The sequence below is a fragment of the Chelonia mydas genome, chromosome 11 (genome assembly GCF_015237465.2).
Source record: "Chelonia mydas isolate rCheMyd1 chromosome 11, rCheMyd1.pri.v2, whole genome shotgun sequence".
NCBI lineage: Eukaryota > Metazoa > Chordata > Testudines > Cheloniidae > Chelonia > Chelonia mydas.
Window position 1 is genome coordinate 26,984,315 of NC_051251.2, and position 9,479 is coordinate 26,993,793.

Genomic DNA, 9,479 nt, shown 5'->3' on the forward strand with positions numbered 1-9,479 from the left:
ATTCACCCCCACTGTTGCTATGCTAGGACTTTCACTCCCTCTCTGTTCAGTGCACATGGGATGTTCTGATCTTTCTCTCCTGCTAGGGCTGTTCTCCCCTCTATTCTTCCTTCTGAAGGGTTCCCCTCTCCCCTTCATCTCCTCCTGTGAGGAGCGACCCAACTCCTGCTCATTCTCCAACCCGTCTGCCAGTACACGGTGCTGCAGCGCTCCTCGCCTGTTTCATGGAGACTCCTGAGAAGGTCTCTGTGTAGCACCACCTATGGGAAGGGCAGAGAATAGGGGTTCCAAGCAGCAGAAGCGACAGCCACGCCCCACTGCAGGTTCCCAAATCTGCGTTTGAAGTGAAGGCCCAGGGCTGAGAAAGGACAAATTAAGCCTGACATAGAAAAAGCATTTATGCTGCAGTATGAAAGTACAGTTGTAGGTTTAATTCTCCAGTACAAATCAACACCAAGGTAAACTCATTGTAAATGAGAGAAAGACCAGTGAGTGTGGTATGAGTGCATGATTTCTACTGCAAAGTGAGATACCCAGCTATCTAACCCTGACAATTGCTTTAATCTGCAGTTCAAAAACACGTCTGTGCCATGTAAGATATTAGTTGTAGAGGCAACAACTAGAACACCTTTCAGTAATATTTATTGTTTGATTGATTATGTGAACAAATCATGTTGAATATTCTCCACAAAAACCCAAATGCAATCTTCACTGTAGAGTCTTGAAAAGGGACTTTATAACAGTTTGGATTAAATATTTACTTTAGGCATAGTCGTGAGGAAAGCGTGGTTCGGTAAACAAGATCAGCCCTGGATAAGATGGAAAGCGCATATCTGAGTGAAGTTCCTCTCCTGCTTCCTCTTTGCTCTGGGGAAGCAGTAATTTGCTGGCCTATATCAGCAGAAAATGACTACTGTTACACACTGGCTCACCTGCGCTGGCCAACAAGAATGGGAGGTGGACCCAAAGCTGGGCCCATTTCCCACCCCTCCCTGCCGTCCTGCTCTGGGGGTATGCATGGTGAGGGGTGCTTAGTCCTGCTTACTTCTGCATGCCCAGACTTCAGGTCTAGGTAGCCCACACAGGGGAGTTAAGGCAGGGTCTTTCTCTCCGTTACATGTGCATGTAGTCCAGGTCATAATCTAGCCCTATGTATACCCAGGTATCATTTGAGAAGCTAAAAGTGCTCCAAGTTAATAAAGTCTCCCAACACCCTTATGTGGCTAGTATTATTATGAAATCATAGGGAGTCCCATCAGTAGTCAGGAGTAGTAGACAGTCCTAAGCATAACAGTTCAAACTCCACTGTACATTTTCTTCTTTTGTTTCTGTGTTTCACAACTAGAACTGGTCAGACGGTTGATTCATCACTCATGAATTATCTGAGGAATTTAGCCCTTGTTTTCTGCTCACGAATCATTTGCGAAAAGATCCTGAGTTTTGCAAATGTATTCCTTATTCATAAGGAGTCATCGAATAGTTTGGACAAACAGCTTTCAGCCTATGGATTATTTGTCAACAGTTGATGTCAGCTCTTCACTCTTTGTATTTGTGATGGGTCTACCATATCCTGTGATGTTGTTTCTGCTCTTTGATTGGATGGTTTAAACTTTTAAACAGGAGACTAATGAATAACAAGTGACAAATAAGTAACAAATACTTGCTCAGATATGAAGATCCTTGATTACATTCAAACATAGACATTTATGTCCTTAAACATGAATGTGAACAAAACGGTATTTGTATGAATGTTCACAAATAGCAAACAATCGGGATGAAGCAGAGGAGTAACAGGGGCAAGATGCTAATCTGTGGCTTCATGGATCCACTCACCATTATCCCCTGAAGTAGTGGATGCAAGTTGTGCAAATATGTAGCTGCCAGCCTGCGGCAGGTGGGTTCCATCCCTTCCTTCCCCTAGGATCCAACTTGCCACATTCTAACCGTAACCTTTGCATTAAACTTTCAATGAAATCAAAGCAGTTTCATGTACAGAATAAGGGTAGAATGTGGTGTTAGTTCCCTCTCTATTATCTTTCATTTATTTCTATGTCATATCTCACTATTTAAGGGAGAATTCATGTTCAAATGTGCTAAAGTCACTATTTAGAATCCGTTTCCCATTGCTGGTATGTGAGAACTTCCCCTTATTGAAATAGTGAAATATCCAAATTTTGTGGAATCCATATTTGTAATGCAGTCTGATTATGGTATGCATCATAGTATGAAGGCTTGCCATTGCATAGGAAGCAATGTTTTAGGTGACCTAGTGTTTGTTATGCTTTACAATGATGTGTATTGGATAGAAAAAATGTTCTTATTGGGTGAAATTTATCCATGACTAAAGTGCTAGTAGAAGATCTATATACCTCTGAAGTGCAACTTAAGTCATATTTTGAGGACTTAAATGGCACATAGGCTTGCTTCTGCTGGCCCTTTGCACAGATGTTGAATGTAGGGTGTCAACATCCTATCAGTGCATCAGAAATGTCAACACAAGTTGAAGTAGGATATGCAGTCAAAGTCTGATCCTGATGTAAATTCATTTATTGGCTGCGGCTCTGCTTTCCCTCCCAGAATGCACACAGGCAAACCACAGGTGAGCTAAGAAGGAAAGAATTTCCAAATGTTCAGGCATCACTTTACCAGGTCTGGCTGGCGACTTTTCAGAGGCATGTGAATAACATGAAGAAATCTCCTGCATCTGAGTATGTTAGGAATGCAGAAACCTTAATGCATACGAAACACTTTACTTGCCTTGGTTGCAGTTATCACTAAAGAACCTCCATCAGCACCCAGTGCACACAACTATTGAAAGGGAAGGCTTCTTGAACACAGTGTGTTCATTTGTATGGACCATAAAGCACTGATGCTGTCTCTTTTGGTGAGACAAAATTTTGCAAGCAGTACAGAACGACATGTTCTTTATCAAAAAGTACCACAACAGAATATCCTTTGAGCATTCATCGGCCATCTTGAAGCCCAAAAAAGTGAACTATCACTAGAAGCGGTCAGTAACATTACCAAATTCTCATTGGAATACAGGCACTGGAATAGTGAGAGGGTCAAAAAAGACATAAGCATGGTACACAATTGATAAATACACTAGGTTACTGATAGGGGAAATATAAGAAAACTCATATAAGTGAATGTTGGCTCAGAAAACTATTGATCTAGAAGACATGCATCATATCCACTGCTGAAAGAACTTGTTTGTTGGGGAAATTATTCCAGAGCAGTTAATCCTTTAGAAAATATTACTCATGTAATACTGTGAGGATTAGCATCTGTTAAGGTGTCTTGATAACTAAGGTTAACGTCTCCACTGGTATTTTTCACATATAGTCTGGATTTTGATTTATGAATTAGAATTAGTATTAGCTGTTTTGTTCGGATCAAATTCTCATTTTTTCTTCATTCCTAATCCCTTTTCTAGACTTTCATATTTTTCTCCGCCTTCCATTAAAGGGTACCTCATTATATGGAGTCTAATCTATGTTAAAGAATACTGATTTTGCATAACATTGTATGGGACTGTCAAGACACATGTTTTTTTTTCCCCACAGGTAATTTGTCTGGACATTACTTTTATGACTCTAGTGAAATAGTTGAACGAAGGTGCCTGAGTAGCTGAGTGATTGCTTCATAATGTCATCTAAAATTGCCATCATCACCACATTCAGTGCTAATCACAGAAATATATACGTTAATTTTCTCTCCATATATAATATATTAAACACACACAAAAATCAGAAAGTCAAGCACTTAAGTTAGGAAATGCCAGAATTCAGGTTTCTGTAAGACCTTAATTTGGCCCCTTTGTACATATGCCTTATGATACAGTCTTTAATGACACGATCACTTACTATTTTCCATGGGACCTGTGTTTTCTATTTTTAAAATTTGAGACATGCTATGATACATGTTGGGGGCTACATCAGTATCTGCGTAGGTAGATTTGTGGAGGAGATATCAGTGGGAGGAAATTGTGGAGCCACGTGATAAAGATACCGTTCCGATGTCCCTCATTTCAAATTGTGGAGCCACGTGATAAAGATACCATTCTGATGTCATTCACTGTAGACCCATACTTACCTATATTCCACACAAATTATGGGGAAAGGGAGGAGTCCTCTCATGTTTTCTGGTGAAAATGAATTGTATCAGAAATAAAGAATCATGACATTTCAGCTGTAGAATGAGTCATTTACACTAATGGAATGAATCCCACATCACTGTTGTAAGAAGGGTTGTTATAGCCATGTTGGTCCCAGGATATTCGAGAGACAAGGTGGGTGAGGTAATTGGACCAACTTCTGTTGGTGAGAGAAACAAGTTTTCGAGCTTACACAAAGCTTCTTCTTCAGACCTGAAGATATTATGTCACCCACCTTGTCTCCTATATCTTCAGGTTTGAAGAAGAAGCTCTTTCCATCAAATGTAGAATTTTCCCCATATTCCTTGAGTCTCTTCTTTTTCTGATATCTGCAGCCCTTTCCCAGCACAATTGTGGGAGGCTAGCGTATGTTGTGGCAGGAAGAATAAATGGTAGGATGTACTGAAGCTCTCGTGATTATTCACTTTCTGCTTTCCTCTATGTCCAGACTACTCAGGGTGTTCAGCCAGAGCGCTCATGTCTGAATGCAATTATGCTGGGACAAAGCATTCTTCCTGGGAAGCGTTGGCATGACTTCTAAAAGAATGTCATTATTTCAAGCAAATTACAAAATAGTAATGTATTTCCTGTCCACAGGGAAATTTAATAAACAAAGAGAAAACAAGTACCAAACTACAAAAAATTATGTTGTTCTTTATTGGCTAAATTCCAGCTCAGGTATTTACATTTTGCCTTCCTAAATTCCTCCTGTAGTTTCAAGCCTTCATTTCCTGCCTCAGGACCCAATCACTCACCCATTGAAGTTAATGTGAATATTGCCATTGACTTCAGGGGGAGCCAGATTGCACCTTTAAACTGTTTCTTCCCACTACCACGAGTTTTCAAATGATCTGAGCCAGAGAGCGACAGAAATGATCAATGCTTTGGTCACTGGGGTCTCTGATACTAAGGACTTGATCCAAAGCCCACTGAAGTTAATGGACAATTGACATCAATGCACTCTGGATCAGACTGACACTCATAGAGACCCTGATTCAGAAAAGCACACAAACATGTACGTAAGTGCTTTGCTGAATAGGCGTCCTTGCCCTCAGTTCTGAAGGACCAAAGTTCTGGCTGCCTAAACAAAACTCATCCCTACAAACTTCCCTGTATTGCAATGGGTGTTTTAAAATGTATTGATAACGAGATGATGATAATGAACAACCAAACCTGATTAAGGACTTCTGAATAGTAACTATGCAGTAACGACTCCCACACACTAATAATTGTAAAGAAATAAATTTTAAAGTGTGGATTGAAAACAAATGAACTTTGACAGTCATATAATCTGTCATTCAATATTTAGCAGCATTTGCCTTGTCTAGGCTACTGATAAAGAATTAAGTGTAAAGGCTAGTTCATAAAATTAATTCAGAGCACCTATAAACTCAATCACAGTGGGTGGACTGGGAGTACTTTTGATGCAAGACTATGATGTGAAACAAAGCTGAGCTGTTCTAACTTTCAAGGTATTCTGGGAGCAACTCCTTGACCGTGTTAGAGATGCCTTTAAACTAATTTCAGAACCTTTTTGTACAAGTTAAAGAAGGATTTTAAGAGAGAAGATAAAATATTTTAAAATCTAAAAGGTTTTACTTTCAACAATAAATTGATGCACTCTTAACACATTTGAAAAGGGATCATTATGAGTATGATATGCAGAATGCTTTTGATAGAGTTCACAAGAGACCTTCCATAAGAATAATTATAAGCTTTGGAATTTTCATAACAAACACAATTTGGCAGGCTGAAATTTTCTTATTAACTTCCAACAGTTTAATAACACTACTTTGATACAGAGAGGTATCCTTCCCCAGAAATGTTCTATTTTATTTCCTTAATGTAAGCAACTAAATGAACCTGGAACCTGAATATGTGATCAAAATCTAGATCACCTTAGAAGGTGTATACATGCTTAATGTGTTACTCTCTCATGATATGAGAATTACAAAAGTACACCAAATTTATTAGCTTAATCCTAATCTGCATTATTGGCTCTATTTTGATAATTTAAATAGGCTTGGCTTTTGTGTCAGTTGAATTTGCTTGTTATTCTATTTTGAAATTCTGACACAAAAGGTTTTTATATGCCCCTCCAGCCATTGTATCTGAAAGCCTCACACTCTTTCATATAGAAATCATCACAACACCTTTCTGACATAGGGAAATACTATTACCACATTTTATAGATGGTGAACAGAAAGACTAAGTAAAAAGAACAGGAGTACTTGTGGCACCTTAGAGACTAACAAATTTATTAGAGCATAAGCTTTCCTGGTGACTTCATTAAGGTTACATGGGAAGTCTGTGGCAGAGTTGGGAAATGAAGCTGGGTCCCAGGCTAGCCCCCTCACCGTGGGATCTGTAGGTTATGTGGGAATTTTGCTATTTCATATATTGTCATAGAATGACATCACCTTTTCAGTTAAAATGTTGATAACTCGTTAACAGCACAAATTCATGTGCATTATTCATATACATGTCTTTATTCTGTTTCCTATTGAGTTGATGCATGGGAAAACAGGGACATTTTTTCTGCTAGGGCCACGTGAAATCCTGCCAGGGACCTCTTCAAACAAAGGCAGTATTGTCTCTTAGTTAGAGGAAGGGGTCAGGGGTCAGATCCAAAAGGAGCTACTCTCTCTGTGACTTAAGGCCACTTGACCTTCTTGTGCCACAATCAGCCCAGCTGTGACACAGTTTAAAGGTAGGACTTCACTGAAATATCACATATTTAGCTTGGTTAAATAAATTGCAAAAAAAAAAAAAAAGAAAAGAAAAGAAATCTGGATGAATAAAATTAAATTATCTTGCGCAGACCTGATGTTAGCTGCTTCACTGCTACATTATGTATGAGTTGCCGTAGCTCTTAGTGAGAACAAATTATACATCCCCAGTGTTCTGCCATCCATGAAATCACATGCATCTCAAGGACATTTCTGGTTGTGTGATGGGGTGCACATCTCTCCAATACAGGAGAGAGTAGATACTCCTAATCAGGATAAAAAATCATAGATTTAAATGATACATTTCTTCTAGTTTCCCATAGCTGTCATTCTGCATTTATCATTCATATAATAATATTTAGCTTTCATCCATAGATCTCAAAGTGTTCTGAATCCTGAATCCTCCAAGATTACCAGAGTATAATGTGGGATTCAGTTGTAATAAAGAGAGATGAGAATTTTGTTTTTTTCATATTCACCTTTAAAAACAGAAAAAAATTCTAAAGCTATAGTGATATTTGATTGACCCAGAAACTGATCCAAAGCCCTGTGAAGTGAGTGAAAAGTTTTCCACTGATGTCCAACATAATTTGGATCAGGCCTCAAATTATTTCCACATGTATGCTGGGAATGCCCCAAAATAAAAGTCTTTATATTACCAAACTCTAAGAATTAATAAAGAAATAAATTATAGGGTACCAGCAGACCTTCCTAGGTGGTGATACTGCAAAGCCTTCCAATAAAACTTCTTTATGAAACTCCAGACTAATAGTCCACTTACTATCAGCGACTAGATATGTAATTGCAATTATGGGGAAATTAAAATAGCCTCCAATTAAGTAAAATGATTTCGGACAATACATTACCAGTTCTTACAGACATTGCACTCCACGGGGCTTCCACCAAAGGAAGGTGGCTTTAAATCCACCAAATAACAGTTGCTTTCATAGAATGCCATTTAAAACTCTTAACTTTTTCAGTCAGCTTTTGAATTTCTTTTTATTATTTTCTGTCTGATAGACAGGCTGCTTCCTGCCGTACAGTTAGAGGGCCAAATTCTATACTGAGGTACACCTCATGTAAGTCCCATGAAGTCAGTGGGATTGCATGGAGTGCACATTTGTCCTGAATATTCCCCATGCCCTTAGGGAAAAACCTAGATAATTTAATGGGGTTGAAACCAATAGGATTCTATAGGAATGCAATAAGAAACTTACAGAGAATGTGTAAAGTATACATGTATGTACGTATAGCGTAAAAGAGAATGTTAATGAGAGACCCTTTCTATACATTTTTTAGCCATCCTCTAGCAGGGATATAATTTTTATTAAATTCTACAGGAGGGCATAAAACAAACCTTTGTAGAAGTTCTCTTTTTCCATAATGATATTATACATCTTTTTACAATTAACATGATTGAAGGATTGGCTTCTGAGGAAAGACGTGGCCATTGAGCAAGGCTTATCCTTATTCTATTCCTCTAAAAGCAATTATTATTACAACCTAAACTGCCCCACCTATTCATTCAAGATAGGCACTGAATGATTAGTGACACATTTATTCTAAACATAGGTATGCTGGTACCAAAACTCAGAGGTATACAAACCATCAGCTTAACCTGTAATAGCCAGCTATTACTTACTAGCGAGCACATATTTTTAAAGCAGTTCACAGGGATTTAGCTATAGAACTTTTGGCAACGTTAATATGAGTTGCATAGTTAAATGTGTTCACATCATACAGAAAATCAATCATTTTAGTCTTATTAAACTTCCTCCTTCCAAATCATTTAAAAAGGAAAACCTGTTAGTTTGGGCTCCTTGTCAAAAATTCTCTCTAACTAAAAAAGCTGCCCATTTTAAAGCATTTTCTATGTCAGAAAAATAGTATAATGGACTTCGATATCACCATGCTGACTAAAGGGTTACTGTTTAAACAGAGGTCACTGTGGAAGAAGGATCTCTCTGGGGTGTATTTTGGCATGAATAAAACTGCAAGTTGCAGCTGCAACACAAAAATTAGATTTTAATAAGCCTTGAGTCAAAGGATCTTTCTAGGTCAGTCTGAACCTCTCCTGGATTTTCATACAAGTTTAAAAGACTCTTCTAGACAGGATGATGAACAGCACAGAGGATAAAATATTGGCCTTTATTTCATTTCTTTATTCACTGCAAGATATAACAGAATCATGTAAAGATTTATACAGCATTAATTCTGGGCCTAATTCTGCCCTGAGTGGGATCAGAATCAGGACCACAGTTTTCATTGCCAGCCTCATTATGTCCTTGACAAACATGTTCTGGAGATTCAAGTTCCACATGATTATGGACATACTGGATTAATCCACTTTGCATTCTACGGGCTATAAGTAATATTCAGAGCCACTCAATGTAATTTTGATATGTGAGGTATCCTTAACTTTGATTCATTCTGCCTTGACTTAAGCACCCATGCCATCCCTGTGAACTCAGTTTGCACTTCCCAGAACTCTTCAAAACAGCTTTCTTATACACATCAAGTTCACGTACAAATATGTTGTATAACATAATACATTTTGTATTGCTATTTTAACCCTCTTCTCAGTAAACACTTTA